This window comes from Pinus tabuliformis, chromosome Q (genome assembly GCF_031772625.1).
Source record: "Pinus tabuliformis cultivar Carrire ecotype Pingquan chromosome Q, CPIR1, whole genome shotgun sequence".
Lineage (NCBI taxonomy): Eukaryota > Viridiplantae > Streptophyta > Pinopsida > Pinales > Pinaceae > Pinus > Pinus tabuliformis.
Window position 1 is genome coordinate 744,093,247 of NC_142296.1, and position 27,741 is coordinate 744,120,987.

The following is a 27,741-nucleotide window of genomic DNA, read 5'->3' on the forward strand; positions in this document are numbered from 1 at the left end:
GCAAGAGGATCAATGTCAGTCAAATACTGAGAAGTGCAGAGGAGTGTTGATAGCAGAGCAGGAGGTTCAGTAGTAGAGTCAGTAACAGCACAATTTTCCCAGTAGACAATTTCAGACACAATTGATTTAGTGTTTTTTTTATGCTTCTCAGTTGCAGATGTTGCAGTAGAAGTAACAACAGAGAGAAGTGTCACATGCAGTACATTCCAAAGGTGCTAGATCGAGGTAGATGTGAATCCCTTTCTTGCTGAGAGGGAGTGTTGAAAATGCAGCAAGAAATTCCTAATTTAATTTTCCCTTGATTAAATTAGGAGAAATTCAAATTTCAATTTCCATTGAATGCTTGGAGGTAGTTAACTGAGGTGACATGGCTCTTGTCATTCAGTTAACTCAATAAATTTGAGTTGGAGACACTTGAGTTTAGTTCTACATGATTGATTGCTAATTTGTAGCAATTCATTTCAGTTAATTTGAGTTATTGTCAGTGTAACTAGTTCTCACTATCAGTTCAACTAATGGAGGTTGAGTTAAGGGTGCATAACTCTTTTCACACTGAGTGATCGTAAACTGATCAATCAACACAAAATAATTGTTGCATGTAGAGAATTTGAGATACCCAGTTGAGATTGGACTTCAAGGGCAGTGTACTATCAGTTGTAAACTATTCCAAGTTGTACAACTCATGCATGCAGTCAGAGAAGGACATATAGGAATTGCGCAATCCAGATTGAGGAATTTCGTAAATAATAGGGAGCTAATTCCTTGAGGAACATCACAAGGAAATAGGAGCTTGGAGACTCGAAATTTTGGCTACTTACTGGCTAAGGTTAGTCAGTCGGGCAGAGGATAGAAGATATAGGTGCAGGTTGTGCTCAAGCTTGAGCAGAGTATATTGTATTCATTCAGATTCTTTGATTAATGTAATACAAATAGTAAGGGGTTTAAAAGTTGCTTTCCCTTGATAAATATTTGTGTGTGTGTGTTGAATCTTGATGCATGTTAATAATTTGTGTTCGCTATCGTGACTTTACTTCCGCATATCAATAGAGTAGCTTCTAGTCTTGTGATTTAGAAATTTTCATGAGTAGTTTAGAATCTACACATTAATTTCTACACAAATCTACTCATAACTTCACTTGGGTATAACATATTAGATGTACAACTAAATCCAAGGCAACCAAGTTTATGTAACAATAAGAATATGTCAAACTGCAATCTTATCTGAACAATACTTATACAATATTTCAATCCTTAGTCAATACAAAGAAAAATGAGGAACATGACATTTATTAAAGTAAATCAACCACAATACACAACTACAGGCAACACCCAATGCAAATGCTTTAATTTTATTTATATGAAGAATGTTATAATGCACAATATAAGAGCATGGTCCATTACTTGCGACTCATTTAAAAACTACAATTGCACAAGGCACAATTGTCTACAAGAATTTTCAATCCAACCCCTAAATAAACTACAACCTTACCCCTTACAAGTCTTGTGTTCTTCTTCTTTTCACTCTATCAATATGATTTTCCCTACTATGCCAACCACAAAAGTTAGCACTATCGCAAACTTCATTTACAATTGTCTGAATGATCAATGTTCCTTGAATACCTTAGCACTTTTGAAATGGTGCCCTTTTTATATGAGACTTGCCTTGAACTTGCAATCATGTTCAACTCTAAAGTGAACCAAGTACCATCTATCAACTTTGTATCCTTCAATGCCTTGTCCATCGTTCATCTATGTCTAACAAGTGCACCCAAATGTGCCCAGTGTGCCCAAGTGAGCTCAAAGCTACATATAACAACTAAGGGACACTTGGCTTGTTGGGTTCACACATTTGATGCATGTGCCTAAGGCATTCTGACTTATTTAAAGGAAATGGAATGGTTCACCATTCTTTCCATTGGTTACATAGACAATTTTTAGCATTGCAACCTTCCACGGAAACGATCCATGCCCACCTACGCAATGCACCTATTTCCATCCATAGGGGGAAGCATTGCATCCTCTCCTACTAAGCTTTTTGCCATCCCAGCGATGTCCAACCAACAATTTTCTAAGTGCCCTGAGGTTTTGTTTCTCAAATTTTGGGATCTTGTCTTCATATTGCATAATTCCTCTTTCAATTCCCAACTATAATCCTCTTCAAGTATGTCCTTATCATTAAATTCATGGCTTCAATTCTCATTGAAGTGAGTGGTACTATGTGCAAGTATCTTGTACACTTTTAGCTTTAGTTTGTTTGTGATCAATGCAAGGGCTTTGGATGGTGAAACTCTACTAGGATCACATCCATCAATTCTACAAGACTTCAACTAATTGATATGGAAAATTGGATGGTGAGCTTTCATATGTTTTTCCATCTACAACTTTTAGTGACATTATCAATCTTCACAAGTACCTTGAGCATTGCTTTAAACTGATGCATCAAAACATTACACATTCCACTTGGTGGCTTGAATTTATTTTTGTCCAGCTTAAGTAAGACCAAGTTTCCAACTTGAAATCCTATCTCCATCCTATCATGATCTACCCAACGCTTCATCTTTTCTAATACATTTGTCAACTGAAACCAAACCACCTCCAATCTATCTTGCCATCCCTTCATGAACCCCAAGGTTGATGGATTGTGCTCATAATAACTTTGTAGAATTGTGTGGGGTCCCAAATTTGTTATCTATTGGCAAAATCAAATAGATTGTAGCATGTTACAGATCTCTTCTACATGATGTACCTTAATTCAGATGCATTCAAAAACTTTGGCTAGTTTGATCAGCCTGCACAAACAAAATGCCTTAGGTGATCCTCTAAAATGCCATTGATATGTTCTATTTTCCAATCACTTCGTGGATGATAACTTGAACTTGTAAATAACTTGGTTCCAACAAGCTTGAACAACCATGTTCAAAACAACCTTGTGAATTATATCTCTATCTAACACAATGCTTCAGGGGAGACACCAGTACGTCAAAACACCCTTAAAGAACAACTTTGTGAGTTCGTCTATGGTACAAGGAACCTTTTTTAAACAAAGATGGCATACTTGGAGAATCAATTAACAACTACCATAATCCCATTATAACCTTATGACACCAAAAGCTAAGTGATCAATCCTATAGAGACACTTTCCCAAAGTCTCTCTAACATCAGTAAAGGTTGAAGTGGACCAACTTGCATCTTAGAATTTGTCTTGTCTTGTTGGCACAAAAAAAAGTTCATAGTTATTCTCCTACATATTGCCTCATACATTCCTAGTAATCACCTCATTCCAACAACACCATTGTCCTTTGTTGTCCTAAGTGGCTTGCTTGATGTGTGCCATGGAACTCCCTTGAGAATTCCCTCCAAAGGATAGATGACTTAGACACATAGATGCCAGCACCAAAGTAGAAAAATCCATTATCCATCCAAAATTTTCTTGTTTTTCCTTCTCTTGTCTACTTCATGATGTTCAAAGTTGTGGGATCCTTGTGTAATCACTCTTTAATTTTTTTCTTGCATATTTGTTAAAACCAATGCTTGACTTCCCCTAGGCACCAACAACTCATCCTCCTATAAGGCTACAAATTGTGCATTCCTACTCAAGGTATCCATTGTTGCATCCCACTTGCATGGTCATAACTCAATGGACATGTCAAAATTTACCAAGAAGTCTTGCAATCATGCCTACTTAGAGCAACTTTGAGTGAGTAGAAAAATAACACATTGGCACATTATTTGTCTTCACAACAATTGGTTTTCCTAAAAAGTAGTGCATCCATGCTTGTAGGTAATGTACAATTTTAATCGTCTCTTTCTCATGGACATGGTAGCTCCATTCATGTTCCTTTAGCTTTATTCTCTCATAATCCACTATCTAACTTTCTTTTGACAAACTCCTCCAATAGAAAAAGTTGGATCATCTGTGTACACTTCAAATGATTGCTCAAACTCCAGTAACTTTAACATAAGTGTTAACACAAGTATATTCTTCTTCGACAACTCTGAATGTTGAAATATCAATGTAACTTTCAAAACATTTTTTGGATTAGTTGGTCAAGCCAAGGTAATGCCTTACCTTATGAACCTTGCTTAGTTCCTTCCAAGACTCGATTGTCCTTATTTTTGTAAGATGCATGTGGATGCATCTGTATCCAATCCTTTGGCCCAAGAATGAAATTTTAGTCTTCCCAAAGACATTCTTGGACTTCTTCAAGTTCAATCGATTCTACCTCAAAGGCATTTACCAAATTCCTTTTATGGTAATCCATGTTCTCACTTAATAGTAAAATGTCATCTAGGTAGAAAACTAATGACTTGCCCTCGAATAATTTTAAACACATTGTTCTTTAAGATGCAAAAAAACATAAAAGACATGACAATAAATTCAAAACTATCATATCTAGTCTGCAAGCATGTTGAATTTGTCTCATTTCCCATTGCCATCCTTATTTGGTATTATCCCTAGCTCAATTCCAACTTTGAGAAATCCTTGGCCTTAACCAACTTTTCAAACAATCTACTACCAAAAGTAAGGAGCACTAGTTTTGAAGGTTTATTTGTTCAATGCATGATTGTCTAAAGCACATCCTCAATTCTAGTGTGTCCTTCTTTCTTTGGGAGAGGACTGGTACATTATATAATGACTTAGAAGATCAAATTATAATAGTGTTGATGATCTCAATGAGTTATTGCATCAACTCCTCCAACAAGAGACTATAAAATCGATACAATGGTCAATTATGCACCTAGGCAGGAGCACTTTAGGCAAAGAATTAGGCACTTAGTGGAACATGAATTTCCACTCCATCCTCATCCACTTCTTTGGTAATTTCTACAAAAGATTGAGACCATAGACACCTAGATTCCCTCTTTGTGATCGATGTAATATAATCCACACCCTTATGTACAACATCTTTATTCATGTGCACACAAATGAGTCTTTCATCTACCAAATATCAACAATTGTCTATAAATGACATGATAATTAATTGTGTTTCCCTTAGCAATTCCTTCCAAAGAACAACTTAAAAGTCATCCATCTACAATATGGTAAAGTATACATGGCCCTTCCACTTGTCCCATTGTATATGAACTATAGATGTAGCCCCAACTACTACCTTAGTATAATAATCCATTTCCTTGACTAAAGCACCACACAATTCACCTCTAATTCTAAGTTCCCTTCTCAACTCCTTCAATAAGAAGTTGTGCAAGGCATCGTATCCCACCACTCTTTGTATTGTGCTTGCATTGATGTTCAGATCTACATCAAAAATTTGATTGAGATTTTTCCCTTGAGTGCCAGCTAGAGCACTTGTTCACTACAAAGTATTCTTCAAGAAGGGCTTCTCCCTTCCACCTACCATAGAAGCCTAGCATACACAATTTATCAAAGGAAATGAATTAAAATAGGAAGAAACAAGAGTTTTACCTTTTCCTGAAGTGGTATGTGAATGGGTACCATATAGTTCCATCTTCAAATATCTGTGGGAAAATTATTAGGCCCAGTTGCACTTGATCCTAAAACGCTTTGAAGTGTGTCCTCTAGGACTATTTTGTGCATATTAACTTTGTTGAAATGCACTCAAATTCATGGTGAGGCACTCAACCAATCTAATCCTAGACCAACCATTTCTTGTAGCAACAACTCTATATCATCCCTTGCCTTCATCCAATCTCCAATGATTGCTTACAATGTTATGGGAAACTATGGAAAGAGTCATAATTCCAACACCGATGCTATTAGATTTCCTCTTAATGAGCACCCAAACCTCCCATGCAACTTGATGAGAAATGATGACAAGGTTGTCTCAGACTAGTTAGACCACCTTCACAACCCATTATTTCCTTCTAAAAAATGGTGAAGAGTGTCCAACACATTTTTGAAACCAACTTATTAAACATGTTTAGTTTCAATGCCATGTTTCCTTCAAAAAGGGGGTGAAGATTATACTCTCATACCACCTTTCCTCCAAAAAGGAGGGGAAGAGTATGTTGTCATACCACCTATCATGGAATTAAGATTCTTGCCTAAATTTTTTTCTTTCATCATCTCTGATCATGCAACACTATCATTCCTCAACCATAGGGTTTGGCCAACCTATGCTTACTACAACTAGACTATGCCTCTTCACTTAAGGTGTACCCATAACTTTGCCTTAAGCTACCATTTGTTAGATGTACATCTAAGTTGAGCACAACCAAGTTCATCCAACATTTGGCACAAATCCAAACATGGTATTTGTTATCACCCAAAAAATGATCACTTAGCCATTTTCTACTAAGTTGATCGAAATACACCATGTAGATGGGTTTTTAAATATTATAACCCACTTTCACCATAGGAAATAGTTTAGTGAACCATTTTCCTAAATGATTTCTCATTAAAATTAAAAAAAAACCCATAATAATAATAATTAAATAAATCATTATTTATTTATTATTCCACATGTATCCCCCATTTCTCTCATGACCTAATTATTAAATCCTTATTTCCAAACCACTTTGACTTTAACCCCATAAAGTAATTAATAAATAGTTTTTTATTTGTTAATTACTTTAACTATTTTCTAAATAAAGATATTTGATCATTTCAAATAATATTTCTCTCTCTAATCCCCGATCGGAGTGAGGGCGGCGAGATGGAATCCTAGTGATCCATGTCATGGCTAGCATTCCAAGAAGAAAGGATGGCGATGGATTTGGTCTTAGGCTTCACACACTCACCAACCTTTGCAAGGTGGATAGACGCATGCAAGGCATTAATGATGAATTGAGTGGCTGGTGTGATACCTTTTGCCTAGAATTTTATGTTGCAAGTTGGTTTTGAGCCAGATGCATTGTTAGTAGTTTGGTTACAGGTTCAGAGGAAATATTTGGTGCACTCTCGAAGGTCCCTGCCGAAGTCGGTCCACTGGGTGCAACATCCATCCTCCATTATACAACGGTCAACATTTGTAGGTATTTTTTATCAATGACATTTAACCTTCCGACCCATTTTCTTAATTTCTCTATGAAAATTCGCAAGGAACAGGTCTCTGAGACAATGTTTCAGGTTAAAATGACTTCATTCCAGAATTTGTGGAAGGAAAGTGTTGGTTTTGTTATGGACAACCTCAATTCGGTCGAATTATATCTATTAGTTATGGTATATTACTCTCCCAGATGGGTATGCACTTGGGGTTTGTGCTATGGCATTCGTTCTATATTCTATGCATGGGGGTTTGGGGTTTTGTTTCATGTCTTTTTGTTTCTTCTGTTGGTTATTCAACGAGGAGATTATCTAGGAGATTATTCATTTGAATGGACTATGTGTTTGGTTCTTCGAAGGCTCGGGGAGCCATGGATTGATGATGTTATCATTTATTAGTATACCCATATCATATTCGGTGGAAAACATTTGTTATATAGGCTTTCTTCTCATAGTACTGTGGATTTATTATGTGATATACCTTCATTTGTCAATCCCAGGTGCACGTATCAGGCTCATCAACTCACTACTTGAATTGTGCTAGGTTTTGTGTGTGGTTATCTTAGTGCATAGATACATTTCGTGGACAACAAAGTCATAGTATGGTGCGCCCTTCCTCTGGAAAAGGTTCCATGATGGAAGAGGCTCGGGGCTAGATTCGTCGTGCGGGGCTTCGACATGGTGGAAGTTAGTCCCAGCGACGTCATGTTTGAGGTCGTGATCATATAACGACCTTTGGGCTTATACATGAAGCAACTCAGGCCTCCAAGAAAGACACTCAGCCACAGATCCACCAACTTATATCTGGGTGGGAAGCAAACTTGAACCGATAGGAAGCATAAGAAAATTTGGATGTTGAGGAATGGTTGGAGTTGGTACTAAACCCTGTTCATACTAGAGGTCAATCCTCTCAATATAAATAGAACGTATACCTGTATTGGCTCATGAAAAACATTGTAGCAAGAGCTCTGTCCACTCTTGTTGCTACTCTGGCCAAGATCGACCCTATTCTCCCATAAATTCATAAAGAATTCCAGCTTATCCAATTTTAGCTTCAACAATAGAATGCCTGCCTCAGCTGTATAGAAAACCATATTTCGTGTCTTCCTCAAATGGAATTACTTGGATCGAGTGTGAAATATCCAACTCCTGTGGACTCTTTTGATGATTAGTAGTATGTTAAGTCTCAATTTTTGTTAAGTACAAATGCAAGATATGCAAATTTGATACTATGTGTTAGATATTTAGATATTAGACGAGATAAGGAGACTCATACATTTATAGCTCTAAAAGACAGTCTTAAACTATTTTTCTTTTGGATGGCTTACAATGCAATATGATGGCTAATAGAGGTTGTTTCCCATTGGGAAGATTGAGGCCACCTTACCATATGATCATGGATGTAATTTGCCCTTTCTGATGAATGAATGAAGAAGTTATTGCCAAGCTTAAAAAAAGTATTTCTCTCTCTAAAATATAATAAAATATTCCTAACGACTAGATCTTGATTTGGTCTAACAATTTTTTATTATTTTTCTAAATCTAGATCTATCCTAATATTTTGTTATAAATAGAGGGGTTTTCTCCTCATTCTACCATGACCATTCTCATTGTCCTCATTATCGTCCTATGATATTTGAGCTCCCACCTTGAGTTCAAGCCATCACCACTTTCTTTTTCCCATAACATACATCCTGAGAGAGAGATATGAATACACATTTGGAGCACATGGTATCAAAGGACCCATCCCACGGAGGGGGATTTGTAGATCCAAGTCTGCATATTCTCCTCATTAGGTGTAAACATTTTTAATAATAAAATTCAATTGATCATATTTCCATTGGGTTTCTCATATAATATTTGTTGTTTTAAAGAGAGATTCCATATAGGCTGGCAGAATTTTTTTATGCTAATGGAAAAACCTGTGAGCAATTTATGAAACCAACGTTTCGGACTAGCTAGGTGAGTCCATCATCAGGGCAATGAGATCTGTATTTTGAGAAGAGAGAGTTGAGAAAATTATGAAGCTATTAATAGATGAATAGAAAGATATCTGTTAGCTTATAATGTCGGCCTGATTGATTTACACTTATTAATTAATTAATTAATTTATAATTTTTTTTTTTATATAAAAAAAAATTAAATTAAATTATTTAATAAATTTTATTTAAGGGACAGTTTGATATTAATTATATGATTTTTATTTATTTATTTATATATTTATTTATTTATTTTTATTTATTTATTTATTTATTATTATTATTTTTTAATTTATTTATTTTGTTTTTATTTATTTATTTTTATTTATTTATTTATTATTATTTATTTATATATATTTTTAATTAATTAATTAATTATTATAATTATTATTTATATCATTTCTTTTTATTTATTTTTTTCTTTTTCCTTCTTCTCTTTAATACAATTAAATCATTATTCTTATTATTAGTTATTTATCAGTTATTTTATTATTGTTATACATATTATTATTACTAATAATATCATCCTTATTATTATTATTATAATTAATATTATAATTATTATTCTTATTCTTTATGATTATTAAAATTGTTATTATAAAGATATTATAATTATATATATTTTTTTATGTTATTTAAATTATGTGATATGTTATATAAATGAGTTATTTGTTCTGAAATAGTTTAAATTGAAGAAATTATTATTTGCATTTATTTATTTAATTAATTATTTAAATTTTGAATTGTCAAATGTTGTAATTATTATTCCCATTATAATTATTATTCTTATTCTTTTATGATTATTAAAATTGTTATTATAAATATATTATAATAACAATTTTAATTATTATTGTAATTATTATTCCTATTATTATTGTAATTAATTTTGAATTGTCAAATGTTGTAATTATTATTTCTATTATAATTATTATTCTTATTCTTTATGATTATTAAAATTGTTATTATAAAGATATTATAATAACAATTTTAATTATTATTGTAATTATTATTCCTATTAAAATTATTATTCTTATTCTTTATGATTATTAAAATTGTTATTATAAAGATATTATAATAACAATTTTAATTATTATTGTAATTATTATTGTAATTAATATTGTAATTATACTTTTTCACCCTTGGAGGATTTTCGATTCAGAGCTCTGGCGATTTTTGAACCTGCTTCCCGCGCTCGCCTGTTCCTGCTCCCCAGGCCCTGCCTGGCAGGGCTGCTGCACACCTCGATCCCCTCTCTCGCTTTGGACTGTTCTGCTGGTCCCTGCCTCGTTGGGGCCCAGCCTCTGCCTCTCGTCCCGCGCTGGTCTCCTCACGCTATCCCCCGCTGGCCATTCACCTCTTGAATGGTCGGGCTCGCTCCCCCCCCTCCAGACTCTGAGAACAATGAGGAAATTTTCGCCTCTCTCTTTTCTGAATCGGCTAATCCCAGACCCCGTCCCACAGTGACCAAGTTCATCAAAAAACTCGATGAAATCCCTGAGGTTAATCTTCCTCCATCCCTTCCAAGGAAGTCAGCAATAATACTCGCGGAAAGAGGGCTAGTAGGCCAGTTCACTGGCCTCTGGCCCTCTCCGAGATCAGTCCAGAAATGGGTAGAGCGCAACTGGAGCGCGATGTTACAAGGGAAAATAGCCATCAGATTCTGCGGAAGAGGCTATTTCACATTCCTCTTTGAAACAAAAGAAGACAAGAACCTCATCTTCAGAAACGGCCCCTACTTCATGGATTCAAGAGGTCTTTACTTGAATAGATGGACTCCGGACTTTGATCCGGAAATGGACATTCCAAATGCAGTACCAGTTTGGGTCCGGCTCCCTCATTTGCCGCTTCATTGTTGGGGAGACGAATCAGTAAAGGCAATAGGGAACGCAGTAGGCAAATACATCGACAGATCTGAGCCAAGGGAGAACATGCATGCGTGCGCCAGGATTTGCGTGGAAGTAGACCTAGGGAAAGGTCTGCCGGAAGCTATCAAGATCAAGGTAGACCAATGGACGCATATCCAGCAGCTGGACTACGAGCAGCTTCCCTTCAAATGCAAGGTATGCCACGAGTATGGTCATTTCGCAAATAGATGTAGTAAGTCAAAAATAAATGAATCTGCTGATAACGAGGAAAACCCTGAGGGTTCATGGGAACCAGTAAAAAGGAAAAAACCTTCCTCCACCCAAGGACCCAGCTCTAAACCCCCTCCGGAATCCCCCCCTCCCCCTCCCCCTCCCCCTCCCAGCTCAGCTTTCCCTTCATCCTCCAACCCCTTCGAATCTCTGTCCGTTGAAGAACCTTCTTCCCCTCCCTCTCCCCCCGAGCAACCACCTCTCCCTCCCGCATGATCCCCCTCCCTTCCCCCCCTCCAACCATAGAGAGAATCCTCACCAGAAACAAATCGAAAGAAGCTAGTCAATCCACAGACCCCCCGAGAAAAGCTGGCCGAAAGTCAAACAAAGAGCTCAGAGATGAAACATCGGCAAAAGAGATGGCAACGGGAGCGCAGCAACCAATGGACTCATATCTAGGCAAGCTAAAAGGAAGCGGAGAAAAAGCAAAGGAGAGGAGTGGACCTCACCCAACAAATGGTAAATAATGATCTTGGTCTCTTGGAATTGTAGGGGGATGGGCTCTCCCTTAAAAATAAAAGCAATCAGGGATTTATTAAAACAGGAGCAGCCAGACCTTCTCCTCATCCAGGAGACCAAAATTTCTGAACAAGACTTTCAAAATCAAATCCAAAGCTTCAAAAACTTCACAGGAGTATCAACAGGCTCAGAAGGTGCCTCAGGAGGAATAGGAACAATATGGAATAAGAATAAATGGGATATCACTAATTCTCAATTTTGCAACTGGTGGGTAAGAACAGATCTAAAAAACAAAGGATCTCAGGAAATCTACTCTATATACAACATATATGCCCCAAACCATTATAGGGACAAAGGCCGCTGTTGGGACACCATATCCTCAGATCTTCAGTCCGTGCAAAACAGGAATATAATTCTGGGAGGAGACTTGAATGTAATAAGAAACGTGGAAGAAAAGTTAGGAGGAAACTACCACGCAGATCCTTCAAGAGACATGCTGGAATCCATAATACAGACACACAATCTGATTGATATTCCCCTATCCAACGGGAAATATACATGGAGTAACAAAAGAACTGGCTCCTTCAATATTAAAGAGAGATTGGACAGATTTCTACTTCAGGAAAGAATCGCAGCAAGTTTCCAGTCTATTAAGAGCAAATTAATTCATGCTTCGGCCTCCGATCACAAACCTGTGGTTTTAAATCTGGACAAAGGCAGAAACTTGGGGCCTCTCCCCTTCAAATATAACAAAACATGGGATCTCCAAGAAGAATTTCGCACTCTCATCCAAAATCAGTGGGCCAAGGAAGTATATGGATCGCCCTACTACATTTGGGAAACAAAGTTAAAATCTCTAAGAGCAGTCATCAAACAGTGGGCAAAGGAAGCAGCTATTTTGGAAAATAAAAAAAAATCAGATCTACTCACGAAGATGGAGCAGTGGAATAAGGTTAAAGAGAACACTCAATATACAAGTGAAGACTTAGATTATGAAAAAGAAATGTACAGGGAACTCTTTAGACAAAATAGAGTAGAGGAAGAGGACCAAAGACAGAAATCCCGATGTCTTTGGCTGAAAGCCGGAGACAAAAATACATCCTTTTTCCATAACAATATAAAGCTCAGGCGAGCTGGAAATCAGATAGACAAAATAGAGGCTGAGGGAAAAGAGATTAGTGACCAAGAAGAAATTAAAGAAGCAGCATATAACCATTTTAAATCTCTTCTATCTGCTGCTCCTCAGCAAACGGACAGCTCCGACTTTCTTAGTGCAGTAGAGAGAAAAATATCAGATTCTCAAAATAAAGAGTTGGATCAGGACATTACAGAAGAGGAAATCCGAGCAGCAACCTTCAGTATGCAGCAGGACAAGGCCCCGGGTCCGGATGGGTTCACGGTCGCCTTCTACCGAAATCATTGGGAAACAATCAAAAAAGACTTTGTGCGGATGGTAAAGAATGTATTCAAAAATCACAAGATGGGAGAAAATACCAAGTCTTCTCACATAGCTCTCATCCCTAAGGAAGCGAATCCTCTCTCTTTTGACAGGTTCCGCCCCATATCCCTATGTAATGTATCTTACAAGATTGTAACCAAAATTCTAGCCAACAGGCTCAAAAAACTTCTTCCTCACTTAATCTCTGAGAACCAGGGAGGTTTTGTCCCGAGCAGGCAAATAACAGACAACGTCATCTTGATCCAAGAAGCTATCCACAGCAGCTTCAACAGAGGAGAAAGAGGAATGATAATCAAACTCGACATGGCAAATGCTTTTGATAGAGTCGACCATCCCTTTTTAATAGCAGTTCTCAAAAAATTCGGGATTTCAAAAAACTTCATAAGCATTATCAATGGGTGCATCTCCAACCCTTGGACCGCTCCCTTGATTAATGGTCGCCCCAGCAAATATTTTAGAAGCTCTAGGGGGTTGAGACAAGGCTGTCCTCTCTCCCCCTTCTTATACATCATAATTGCTGAGACTTTGAGCATTCACCTAGAAAACCTCCGCAGGCAAAAAGAGATCACTGGAATACGTATAGAAAGAGGGACCAAAGAGATCAATCATTCGCTCTTCGCGGATGACACCCTACTCATTGGGGGAGCTTCCAGCTTAATGGCAAAAAGATTCAAGAAAGTGTTGGATGCATTTCTAGCAGTCTCAGGAGGGAAGTTGAACAACAGAAAATGCAAGATCTATACCTGGAATGTCCCTCTCCAAATCCGGCAAAGAATATCCTTGATACTGGACATTCCAGTGCAAAGGAACTGGAGTTTCTTCTCTTATTTAGGTCTGCCATTAGCTAAAGAAACAGTCAAGGCTGAGATTTGGGTCAAACACATAGAAAAGATGAGAGGCCTCCTGCAGAGTTGGGGAGTGTCTTGGCTAAACTTGGCAGGCAGATCGATTCTTATTAAGGCCATCCTCTCTGCTCTTCCAATTTATCAATATGCGGTCACTATGGCCCCGGCCAGCATCCATAAACACATGGAACTCATCTTGCGAAGTTTCCTCTGGCAGGGAGGAAAACAGGAGACCAAGAAATTTAGCCTTGTCAAATGGGATCAGGTAACCCTACCATATGAAAAGGGAGGGCTATCCATCAAAATTCCGAGCCTCTCCAATCGGGCTTTGGGTTTTAAGTTGATCTGGAGAATCCTTACTGGCAAAGGATCGTGGTGGGTGGAGGTCATAAAAAGGAAATATCTCAGAGGCCCGAACTCTAATCTTCTTTCTGAACCAATAGCTGAAAGACCTTGCACCCCGGTGTGGAAACTCATTAAAAAAGTGCTTCCCCAATTCAGAGAAAACACATCCAAACTCCCTGGAAATGGTAAGGATATTAACATTTGGTCAGACAGAATTATGGGCTCTAAGCCGAGAAATCTACTCCAAGCTCTCCGACCTCTGCAGATCTGGATGGATGAAAGAAACTTAACCACCTTGTTTGATATATCAATATGGAATCATAACAATTGGCAAGACTGGAAGGACCTTCAAATCCCCAACGATCTTAGAGATCTCTGGTCCAATCTCAAGTCCTCTCTCTCTGGTTCTGCGCCCACTAATATAGGGGTTGAAGACAGGTATATTTGGGATCCCAGTGGAGGAAAATTCACGGTAAAAGAGGGGTACAAAGCATTACAGGCCACTACCCAAACAGCAAACTGGAACCTTTCCACAACTGTCTGGAAATCAGAGTGTCTCCCAAAGATCAAACACTTCAATTGGACTCTCCTTAAAGGTAAGACCCTTACTGCTGAGAATCTAAGGAAAAGAGGAATTTTGGGCCCATCAATATGTTGCTTCTGTCGAGCAGAGGAGGAAAGCATTCAGCATATTTTCTTACTCTGTCCCTTTGCCCAAAGCTGCTGGAAGCAGGTGATAAGCCCCATGGAAATTGGCGAAAATTTTGACCAGATCTCCTCTCTTCAGAAAAATTGGGGGAAATGTTATCCCTTCCCCAAGAAAGGCAAACATAATATCAGCAGATTGTGGAAATGCATTCCAGCCACCCTATGCTGGCAAATTTGGCTAGCCAGGAATAACTACGTCTTCAACAATAAAAAGCCCAATCCAGCCAGTATCCTAGCTAAAACAACAGCCATCATCTCTGAAACAATAAGCACAAATCTCATCGCCCTCCCAGATCAGTCAAGCTGGCATCAAGAAGAGATGGATTGGTACAATAAATTTAGCCTCAGTTACACCAACAATCAACATTCCCAAACAAAAGCACACAAGAAAAGGATGCACTGGAAACTCAGAGGATCCAAGGAAGAAGTTAATCAGTGGATCTTAGATCAGAAGCGCCCTACTCTGCATTTCGATGGCGCTTCTAAGAACAACCCAGGGAAAGCTGGAGCAGGGGGTATCATAAAAGATCATCTTGGGAAAACTATCGTAAGCTATGAATGGGGTCTGGGGAAAGTTTCTAACAACGTGGCTGAAGCGTATAGCCTCCTTCTAGGCACCACCATTCTGAATAGGCTGGGAATCAGAAATCCAATCATTTTGGGGGACTCGGCCATCATTATAGCAGCCTTGGTCTCGGGAGCAGAATTTAATAAAGCAGCCCTTAGCAATATAAAGCTCAGGATACAGGATAATCTCAGAAATATGGGAGACACGACGTTCAAGCATGTTTTAAGAGATAACAACACCGAAGCGGACTTTTACGCCTCTAAGGCCACCAGCAGACAGAGTGGACAAATCAGAGAAAATGAGCACATCTACGTCAAAGCAATCCCATAGCAGACTAAGCTGTTCGCCAAATTCTTTGAACAACAACATCAGTACGCTTCTGAAACCAAGTCACTTCAGTCATCATTCATATCTAGACTTTTTCTGCCTCAATCTTGACAAGCTGATCTCAATCCGCCCCCTCGAGAATTGTGTTTCATCTCTCTCCCAGTCTGCACTCCGGCTCGCACTAGAGACCCGATCACACCATGTTTCACGTGATTCCACCTCTCGGAATTCAGGTTTGTGTCCCTTCATAATCCTTATAGACTGCATCACGGATTCTATGTATGATTTAGAGCCTGCCCAAATCCATGAGCATATCCCGTACCACCTGCTTGCTCAGCCTACCTTGATGTGCTATATATTTCCCACTCCCCTCGCTCATCCCAGATCTCTTTCGCCCTCTCAGAAGCAAAGCAGAGGAGCAGTGTTTGGCCCCCTGCTCCTGGAAGCCCGCAGCAATAGTAGTAGACAGCAGCCCTGTTCCCCTAAGCTTCAAATCTTTCCCCTCCTTGTCCATCTCAGATTCACTCCTCCTCTTCAGCAGCAAAGGAAAGAAACAGCTCCTGGCATCCAGCCTCAGGAGTTTGGCAGCAACAGTGGTCGATTCCAGCACATCTCTTCAGTGAGATCATCATCTGCAATCCTCAAAGGTATATTCAGCATTTCGCATCTTTGGTTGCTTTATCATAATCAGTCCTGTATTTTGGTTCTTTTCACAGATTGGCCGATCTCTCCTAGCGCCGACTCCCGCCTTCATCCCCTCTGCTCTCCCATTTCTCGTTTTCCTCTCTCTCTCAGAGCTCCTTCTCTTCGTTCCTCCTCTCTTAACATCACCTCTGAGATGGCCTCAAATCCGGAAAATGATGAACATGCCGAGAATCCCTTGGACAGAGTAATCACGAACAACTCTTGTACGCTCTGTAAGGCACATTGCTTTATGATAGCCCGGTTTGTGAAACATTTCAACGAGCTCAAAGAAGATTTTCAGGCTGACTGTAGATCTAAGAGAAAGAAATTGGAAAAACAGAAAGTGGAAATTGAAGAATTAAAGGAAAAGTGTAAACACATGGAGGAGGCAATCGCCCACATCAAAACGCTCACTCAAAGTATGCAAGCAGAGAATTCTACCAGAGCCAGCGCAAAGCAAGAACTGCAGTATGATGATTCGGTCAACCAGCATGAGTAATTTGTCTAATGTCTTGTAAATTTTGTCTATTAGCAGGCTCATATGTAAGGCAATATAGCCGTTTCCTTTTCAATCTGTATTTCAACTCAAGCAACAAGGAGCCAGGGTCTGCGAACCCATTTTGGAATCCTCCTTCTTCTCTTTCTCTTCTCTTCCCAGATGTAACAGGACTTGGTCCCATCAGTTTTTATAATATATGAGTATCCGATCATGTTAAAAAAAAAAAAATATTGTAATTATTATTCCTCTTATTATTGTAATTAATTTTGAATTGTCAAATGTTGTAATTATTATTCCTATTATAATTATTATTCTTATTCTTTATGATTATTAAAATTGTTATTATAAAGATCTATATATATATATATATATATATATATATATATATATATATATATATATTATATATATATATATATTTTTATTTTATGTTATTTAAATTATGTGAAATGTTATATAAATGAGTTATTTGTTCTGAAATAGTTTAAATTGAAGAAATTATTATTTGCATTTATTTATTTAATTAATTATTTAAATTTTGAATTGTCAAATGTTATCAAAAGGGAGTATTAGATTAGTTTAAAGTTTTTTTCATTTTATTTAATAAGGGTTTCCAGGTACTACTTAGTTTAAGACCGTCATCCCTATTCATATTATTGGAGGATTTCTCAATTTCAATTGCCTCTTTAACTCTTCTTTTTAAATAATGGTCTTCCTTATGGATTAATTTAGCTTGTTCCATACATATATAGTGAGAAGAGGAACAAGCGTGCTCTGCTAGACCTGATTTATCCGACCTATTTCTAGTAATATCATTAATGTGTTCTTTTAATCTTACTCCAAAGGATCTCCCTGTTTCACCTATATAAACTTTACCGCAAGAACAGGGAATCGAGTAAACTCCTTTGTGATTTTTTGGGTCTATTGAGTCCTTAGCAGACTCAAGCATGTTTTTTATGGTGTTAGGGGGAGTGAAAGCAACCATAATGTTATGCTTAGCGAGAACTCTGGCAATTTTATCCGTGGTTCCTTTAATATAGGGTAAGGAGATTCTAGGGTTTTCAAGGGATTTTCTTTTATGTTTATTGGTTATGGAGTCTTTAATTATTTTATGGATAGTGTGATTTTGATAGCCATTGTTTAAAAAGACTTCATGGAGATGGATAAGTTCTCATTTTATTTGCATGTTATTTGTTGCAGTGTTTTCAATATTTGTTTTTCAAGTTTGAATAACATATTAACAACCATTTTTTGTTGTTAGGGTTATTTGTCACCACTGGCTCAAGTGAAGGATTTTGGTACATGTTAGCCTCCTATACAATAGGTTTCATATTTCATGATTGACAGTGGAAGTGCCAAATATGTTCATCCTTTCCATGCTGCAAAAGTTCCATATTTGAAGAACTTCAAAATTATGCAATCAATAATTTTGTCACAGTTAAGGGAAGGCCAAACAGCTTAATCTTGGCCTCCCTAGGTTTAAACTGCTTGTTTTAGAGATAGAGAATAAAAATCTGTCCAAACTGTTTAATCTTGGCAGATTAGTAGATAGGTAGAGAATAAAGGGTGCTCAACAACTTAATCTGAGCCCCAGCAAGAAATAAGGATAGATTTAGATAGGAGGATAGCCAAAAGAAAAGAAGAAAAGCTGGGTTTGCTAGTTCAAGTGCACCCAAACAAAGAGAAGAAAAAATGTTAGGTAAGTAGGCTGTGTAGGCAGTTTTGAGGTTGCAGAATGAAGAGTTGTGATCAATTTTGTGTTTCCAAGTGTTAAATCTACTCAGATCACAAGTGCAAGGCAATTTTCCCTTGGAGCAGCTCAAGCAAGCCATGACTAACTTCCCCTTCATCCTTTTCCCCAAATCATTCATTAATTTTCCCTAAAGATGTTAAGATCTGCTTAATATCTCCAAAATTCATCATATTCCATAACATTTGCCTAAGTAAAGATCTGCTTTGCTTTAAAGGTGCTCATATTTCTTCTATAAGTCCTATTTCCCCTTTGTAGCCTAAGATTTCTATGCTTAGCGCTTTCTGATCAAAATTCATATTAATTGCTAACTCTATTATGTAAATCCCTCCTTATTTCCCCTCCCCATACTAAAAATATGTTAAAAATCCCCTTTATATACATATCCCCCCCTTTGGTTGAAATATAACCATAAATATTGCTTTGGGAGTTACTAAGTTTACCTGAACTTAGTAAAAACCCTCTTTCCATGCAATTGGACCCCTTCCAATGCACTTAACCTTCCTCCGATCTCATTTTTCCCTTCTCCAATGCATTGGACCCCTTCCGATGCATTAAAAACCCTCCTCTGATTGCATTCCCCCCCCCTCCGACGCGATATCGCTGTCGAAGGTCTCAATAGCATCGTTGGCCCTTTTTATATATGTGCCCCGATGATGCCCCACCGATGCGATTATCGCAGTCGGCAATCGCAACATATATGTGCCCCAGTTCATTCCTCTGATCCATCCTCCGATGTGATATCGCTATCGCACCCGAAAGCGATATCGCTATCGCAAGCATTCCTATCGCAAGCCCCCATTTCGCTATCGCATATATATAAGTCCCGACCTCTCGCCCTCCGCCGACGCGATATGCCGATTGCGCGTCAGCCGTCCGATCCCCCCTTCATCTAACAGCCCATATCTCATCGCTCCATCGCTTATATATAAAGCCTCTACCTCCATGACCCCTCCGATGCGATATTGCGATCTAATCGCAGCCGTTGGATCTGCTCTCGCTAGATCCAACGGCCCTAATGTATTCCCTGCTACAGTGATCGCTCCCGCCCCCGCAAAGCTCAAATTTCCTGTGTAAAGTGTTTTTTTGCCTTATAAAGGTAAAAAGGCTATTTTCCTCATATTTCTCAATCTGCGCCCGCGCGCACTTCCAGTTCAAAGGAAGCTTAGTCATTTCTTCACCATTTTTGATCGCCTCGGCCCAAATTTGCTCCGGACAACGAGCACGGCCTCAGCACAAGCTACCAGTCCACAAATCCTCCTCTATTATGCAGTTTTTACTCCTTTTTTGATGGTATTTTGATCGGCCAGCGCCGATAGACCTTCTAAAGCCCGCAGAAAGCACCGCAACCGTTCCTTTTTGCCATAAAGTGGTAGGCAAGGGCGATTTTGCAAAGTTAAAGTGTATCAGTGAAGAAAAAGTGCATCAGAACAGCCAAAAAGTGTATCAGTTAAAGAGTATCAGTGGAAGACTTAATGCCAAAGCAGATGAGCATTAAAGAAGATCGCAGCAAGTCAAAGAGTATCAGTGGAGAGTTTAAAGCCATTAAAAGCTCATCAGATCGAGATTAATGCACATTAAATCCACCTAAGAGCAGCGGATCAGAGATCAAGAAGCAGTTATTGCAGAATGAACAGCACAGAGCCAAAAGGACGCATATTAACTCATGTTTTGATGCAGCTGCCTCCAGCGTAGCTCAAAATAGATATTTGTTACATTAATTGCAGTAGAAGTTAGGTTAATCGCAATTATTTCCTCAGATCTTTTAACAAATCTGTTTTGTAGATATTTTGCTTATAAATACCTCCCCAAACAATGTTTTAAGGGTTGGTTATTGTTGGTTTGTTATTTCATTTCTGAACTTTGCTGTAACTCTGTGAATATTCTGAATAAAAGGCCACTGGAATGCATTGTTGCTGAACTCTGGATGTGGGATTGATGACAGGGGGCTATGTTACAGAATTCTTGAATCATTCTATGGAACAATAAGTCTTTCTCTTACTTGTGTCTTCAATTTCTGTCTTTCTGTATCACACATGTTTCATAATCTAAATATCAAGGAAAAGGAGTAGCCCATAATTTATGTAACTGTAATCTGTGTTCAATCTCTGTTATTTTCTATGTTTTCTTCAAAATTAGCACAAACAGTGAATACTTAATTGCTCCTGTTTCCCTAGTTTTTGCATCTTGATTGCAGGCTAAGAAATCCTTAATTGCTTCTTGGTCTTAATCATTCACTTTCCCTCAGTCAGATGAAGGATTCTTAGTTGCCCTTCACCTCTGACCCCATTCCATCTGACTTCAGCTTGCAGATTGTTCCATGACTGATTCCCTGCTCTGTAGCACCTCTTTTTGTCAAAGAAACCATATCCAGCTCATCCTCGTGGACTCCATTTCCCAATGGACTGAACTTCTTAGATTTGCACCCTGTTCCATTGAATGACACCATCCATCCAACCAAACTTAAAACAAACTCCGCACTTCATAACTAGCCTAACATCTCACCAAAACAAAGCTAAATCATAAAGAGAGAGCCCTCTCTGGTTGCAGGTAGGCTAGGACCTGCAACTAAAAGATTGGTTTGTGGTTACCTCGGCCGTATTCCCTTAGGAGTCAAAGGGAACAACATGAGTGATAACATTATTGGCGACTCCACTGGGGAATTGAATCATTTGTTTATTACTCCAAATCCAAAGACTTGATTAGTTCCTTGACTCAAATACAATTGTTTTTGAAAAAATCACAAAAAAAAAAAAATCAAAATCAAAATAATCATAAAAATCTCAAAAATTTTGTTTTCTGGAGAAAATCAACCTTTTCTTCAGAGTTATTTTTCACGTTTAGTTCTGATCTGTGATGGTGGACAGGGATCAGACACACCAAGGTTAAATCATCCACCTGGCGACTCCACATCATTTTTACAATCAAGACTCCACTGGAGGAACGAACCTGAAAGAGAAATCTTTAAGTTTCTGAGCGATTCTGCAACCAAATAGTCCATATTTCAAAGCATTAAAAGTAAGACAGGATGACCGGGTTTGTGGAAGATCTTTCAGTAGAACAAGTTTTAGATGAAGCCAGGGAGGGGTTATCGCAATTGGAGCCTGATGAAGAATTTTTCAGATTGGTGTTGTTAAAGGTCAAAACAGCAGGACGCCCGCATAAGATCAATATCTATTTTCTTGATTTAGTTGTTGAAAAATATGAAAATGAAATTGAACTCTTGCATTCTCAAATTCAGTCATATGATTTTCGTGATCCTAAAGAATTCTTACAAAATCTTCCTTCTCCAAGTCATGAGGAAATTGTACTACCTTCTGACTTACAGATTGAGGATAATCATGCTTTCAAGACAAAGACTGAAAAAGTAATTGCAGGGTTTATTACTAAGGATACAGCTATTCAATCAGACCAAAAAGGCCCAGAAGAAACTATCACACATTACGCTTTTGTTGATCCTATAGCAGATTACATAGAGCTTCTTCTCAACTCAAAATCTTTAACATGTTTTCTCTATGAGGACCAAATACATCAGCAGTGGCCTTGCTATGTCACAATTTTGTTTATGAGGGCACATGATCGAATAATGTTTCTGATTTCACTGACTGTCAGTCAAGCAGTTCATTTGTTTCTGCAATTGCTTGATTGGCTTTATTGGCACTTTTGTGTTGTTTAACTCAGCCTGGTTTTCAATGAAATAGAGTAAGTAGGTAGGATTTTTGGTTTTTTGTTTGGATAGAAACTTGCTGCAGTTGAAGCCCGAAGAGAAGGCCCTAAGCTCCTCAAGTATGCTGTCATGTTCATAAATAAGGCAACCAGCAAAGGGAAGTTTTCAGTTTACAGCAAATAGTTGAAGATAAGGCCATCTGACCTGCTGTTCTTGACTTTTCACAAGGAAAAGCCATCCCCAAGTGGAGCCACTGTTAGCCTCCTATACAATAGGTTTCATATTTCATGATTGACAGTGGAAGTGCCAAATATGTTCATCCTTCCCATGCTGCAAAAGTTCCATATTTGAAGAACTTCAAAATTATGCAGTCAGTAATTTTGTCACAGTTAAGGGAAGGCCAAACAGCTTAATCTTGGCTTCCCTAGGTTTAAATTGCTTGTTTTAGAGATAGAGAATAAAAATCTGTCCAAACTGTTTAATCTTGGCAGATTAGTAGATAGGTAGAGAATCGAGGGTTCTCAACAACTTAATCTGAGCCCCAGCAAGAAATAAGGATAGATTTAGATAGGAGGATAGCCAAAAGAAAAGAAGAAAAGCTGGGTTTGCTAGTTCAAGTGCACCCAAACAAAGAGAAGAAAAAATGTTAGGTAAGTAGGCTGTGTAGGCAGTTTTGAGGTTGCAGAATGAAGAGTTGTGATCAATTTTGTGTTTCCAAGTGTTAAATCTACTCAGATCACAAGTGCAAGGCAATTTTCCCTTGGAGCAGCTCAAGCGAGCCATGACTAACTTCCCCTTCATCCTTTTCCCCAAATCATTCATTAATTTTCCCTAAAGCTGTTAAGATCTGCTTAATATCTCTAAAATTCATCATATTCCATAACATTTGCCTAAGTAAAGATCTGCTTTGCTTAAAAGGTGCTCATATTTCTTCTATAAGTCCTATTTCCCCTTTGTAGCCTAAGATTTCTATGCTTAGCGCTTTCTGATCAAAATTCATATTAATTGTTAACTCTATTATGTAAATCCCTCCTTATTTCCCCTCCCCATACTAAAAATATGTTAAAAATCCCCTTTATATACATATCCCCCCCTTTGGTTGAAATATAACCATAAATATTGCTTTGGGAGTTACTAAGTTTACCTGAAACTTAGTAAAAACCCTCTTTCCATGCAATTGGACCCCTTCCAATGCACTTAACCTTCCTCCGATCTCATTTTTCCCTTCTCCAATGCATTGGACCCCTTCCGATGCATTAAAAACCCTCCTCTGATTGCATTCCCCCCCCCCTCCGACGCGATATCGTTGTCGGAGGTCTCAATAGCATTGTTGGCCCTTTTTATATATGTGCCCCGATGACGCCCCACCGATGCGATTATCGCAGTCGGCAATCGCAACATATATGTGCCCCAGTTCATTCCTCTGATCCATCCTCCGATGTGATATCGCTATCGCACCCGAAAGTGATATCGCTATCGCAAGCATTCCTATTGCAAGCCCCCATTTCGCTATCGCATATATATAAGTCTCGACCTCTTGCCCTTCGCCGACGCGATATGTCGATTGCGCGTCAGCTGTCCGATCCCCCCTTCATCTAACGGCCCATATCTCATCGCTCCATCGCTTATATATAAAGCCTCTGCCTCCATGACCCCTCCGATGCGATATTGCGATCTAATCGCAGCCGTTGGATCTGCTTTCGCTAGATCCAACGACCCTAATGTATTCCCTGCTACAGTGATCGCTCCCGCCCCCGCAAAGCTCAAATTTCCTGTATAAAGTGTTTTTTTTTGCCTTATAAAGGTAAAAAGGCTATTTTCCTCATATTTCTCAATTTGCGCCCGTGCGCGCTTCCAGTTCAAAGGAAGCTTAGTCATTTCTTCACCATTTTTGATCGCCTCGGCCCAAATTTGCTCCGGACAACGAGCACGACCTCAGCACAAGCTACTAGTCCACAAATCCTCCTCTATTATGCAGTTTTTACTCCTTTTTTGATGGCATTTTGATCGGCCAGCACTGATAGACCTTCTAAAGCCCGCAGAAAGCACCACAACCGTTCCTTTTTGCCATAAAGTGGTAGGCAAGGGCGATTTTGCAAAGTTAAAGTGTATCAGTGAATAAAAAGTGCATCAGAACAGCCGAAAAGTGTATCAGTTAAAGAGTATCAGTGGAAGACTTAATGCCAAAGCAGATGAGCATTAAAGAAGATCGCAGCAAGTCAAAGAGTATCAGTGGAGAGTTTAAAGCCATTAAAAGCTCATCAGATCGAGATTAATGCACATTAAAGCCACCTAAGAGCAGCGGATCAGATATCAAGAAGCAGTTATCGCAGAATGAACAACACAGAGCCAAAAGGACGCATATTAACTCATGTTTTGATGCAGCTGCCACCGGCGCAGCTCAAAATAGATATTTGTTACATTAATTGCAGTAGAAGTTAGGTTAATCGCAGTTATTTCCTCAGATCTTTTAACAAATCTGTTTTGTAGATATTTTGCTTATAAATACCTCCCCAAACAATGTTTTAAGGGTTGGTTATTGTTGGTTTGTTATTTCATTTCTGAAATTTGCTGTAACTCTGTGAATATTCTGAATAAAAGGCCGCTGGAATGCATTGTTGCTGAACTCTGGATGTGGGATTGATGACAGGGGGCTATGTTACAGAATTCTTGAATCATTCTGGGGAACAATAAGTCTTTCTCTTACTTGTGTCTTCAATTTCTGTCTTTCTATATCACACATGTTTCATAATCTAAATATCAGGGAAAAGGAATAGCCCAAAATTTACGTAACTGTAATCTGTGTTCAATCTCTGTTATTTTCTATGTTTTCTTCAAAATTAGCACAAACAGTGAATACTTAATTGCTCCTGTTTCCCTAGTTTTTGCATCTTGATTGCAGGCTAAGAAATCCTTAATTGCTTCTTGGTCTTAATCATTCACTTTCCCTCTGTCAGATGAAGGATTCTTAGTTGCCCTTCACCTCTAACCCCATTCCATCTGACTTCAACTTGCAGATTGTTCCATGACTGATTCCCTGCTCTGTAGCACCTCTTTTTGTCAAAGAAACCATATCCAGCTCATCCTCGTGGACTCCATTGCCCAATGGACTGAACTTCTTAGATTTGCACCCTGTTCCATTGAATGACACCATCCATCCAACCAAACTTAAAACAAACTCCGCACTTCATAACTAGCCTAACATCTCACCAAAACAAAGCTAAATCATAAAGAGAGAGCCCTCTCTAGTTGCAGGTAGGCTAGGACCTGCAACTAAAAGATTGGTTTGTGGTTACCTCGGCCGTATTCCCTTAGGAGTCAAAGGGAACAACCTGAGTGATAACAATACACTTGCTATAAAACTTCATAATAACAAATGATGACTCAACTTCATACTAACCCTGTCCTATTTAGAAAATATCAATGGGTTAAGCTTTTGGCATGTGAATTTGAATCCATTTCATTCAATCATGTTCCTAGAGACCAAAATAACTATGTAGATACCATTACAAACAATATTCTAGATTGACATTTATCACATTCATATACATGAAGGCAACCATGGACAACAAATGATGACTCCACTGGCTTAAAAATTTAGAACCCTGGTGACTGTTGTTTCAACATTTTTAAGGATTTTTTCTCTCTCTCATTTTCCATTTATATTTTTGGATTTTCACTCTTTTCTCAAGGAATCTTTATTATGTTGGGTTTCCATGTCTTTTTTGCAGGTCACAGGTACTAGTCGCGCAAGAGATGGAATTGTCTCCAACAGATCTATCGAGTGGGAACTTTGGGTAGGGAGGGAGATTTTTAGGGCAATATCAGTGCTACCTAGTGCACTTTTTGTGACAATATCTACACCAGGACGTAGAAAATAGGTTAGAACCTGTGCCCTCCCAATTTTTTAGATTTTTTTAAAATTTTTAAAATTTTTCCAAGAGTTTTGTTTGTTTGTCGCAAAGGGTTTCCTCACTGTTCTTTTTCACCCCTAGGTATAGAATCTCTTTTTATTTTTCTCATTTTAAGGAATGAAAAATCCCCTTAGGGTTTAGAGTACATGTCTTCCATTTTAGAGAAAATTTGTTGAGTTGAGGAGTCTAATTTGCATAACTTTAATTCATTGTTTTCTAACATCGTTGTCATCTTTTTTCAATCCCTTTTAGGTCATATCTACAACACTTACTTTCCCTTTGTGAGTTGTATTTTTTTCTTCTATTGTCACTTTTAATGGCAACTATAGCACGAGTGCTTCGGGAGACATAGAAAGCTTCCTAAAGACAACCTCTGGGTTGATTGTAGACTAGTGCCTAGGACATCTTAAATAGAGGAGTGCATGGCAGATTTTTGAGAGGGGCTTTCGGTTACACTCTAATTGTCACATAGTTGGAAAAAGAGGATAAAGGGGGGCTTGGTTCAATAAGCCTTTATGAAGGTAAACTTAAGCCAATACATGGGTCCAAATGCTCAGGGGGTAAATCAGGCCAACCTCAAAGAGGAATGTCTAGTTCTGGTGGTCGACACACAGAAACAGGAAGCTTAATATTTTAGTTGTATTAAAGGTGAAGAGGAGGAGAGAAAGAAGGGAATTCGATGCATAGAGCTACCAAAAAAATCATAAGAAACAATGTTCCAATAGAAATATGGAAGAGGGAGGAGATGAAAGAGCGGCAGGAGTGTAGCGCTAGTCAGGGTTTTAGGCCATATACTCATGGGCACATTTGTATCCAAAATCTTAAGAAAATATGTCCACATTACAGGTACTTAAGTAAATCTGTAGCTAACACAGGTACTATTGCTACTTGGTAACAAATATACAATCATGAACAAGGGATAGACTGACAACTTCATCACACTATTTTAGAGACAAAAAAACATATATGGAATGAGATTAGAGAGGGGAAAACATATTGCGCATTGCCATTATTGGAATCACCAGGGAGTTTCATTAATCTTCAAAAAGAGTTCCATTCACCAGTCCATTTACATTCAACAATACACCCTACGAGTCCCTTATGAAAAAGCATTAGAACCAAAATGGAACCATAGAATTTGGACCACTCTGGGTGTAGAATTCTGGAACCCGTTTAAGTGTTTCTCCCCCTTATTTATATAGAGAAGGGGGTCTCTGAATGAATATTTACAAAATATCTCAGCCAAGGGCCAACTGTCTAGTTGACTAACTGCCTTGGCCTGCGATAGTTCTGCTGCCCCAAAATGATTTCCAAGGATTTGATTCCTTTGTTGAAAATAAACAGAAATTAGAAAAATAATAAGAAAAAGAAAACTAGATGATGATGGAGGAAGATGTTCTTTTGTTGTTCCTGTGAAGGACCTTGATCAGACCACGTC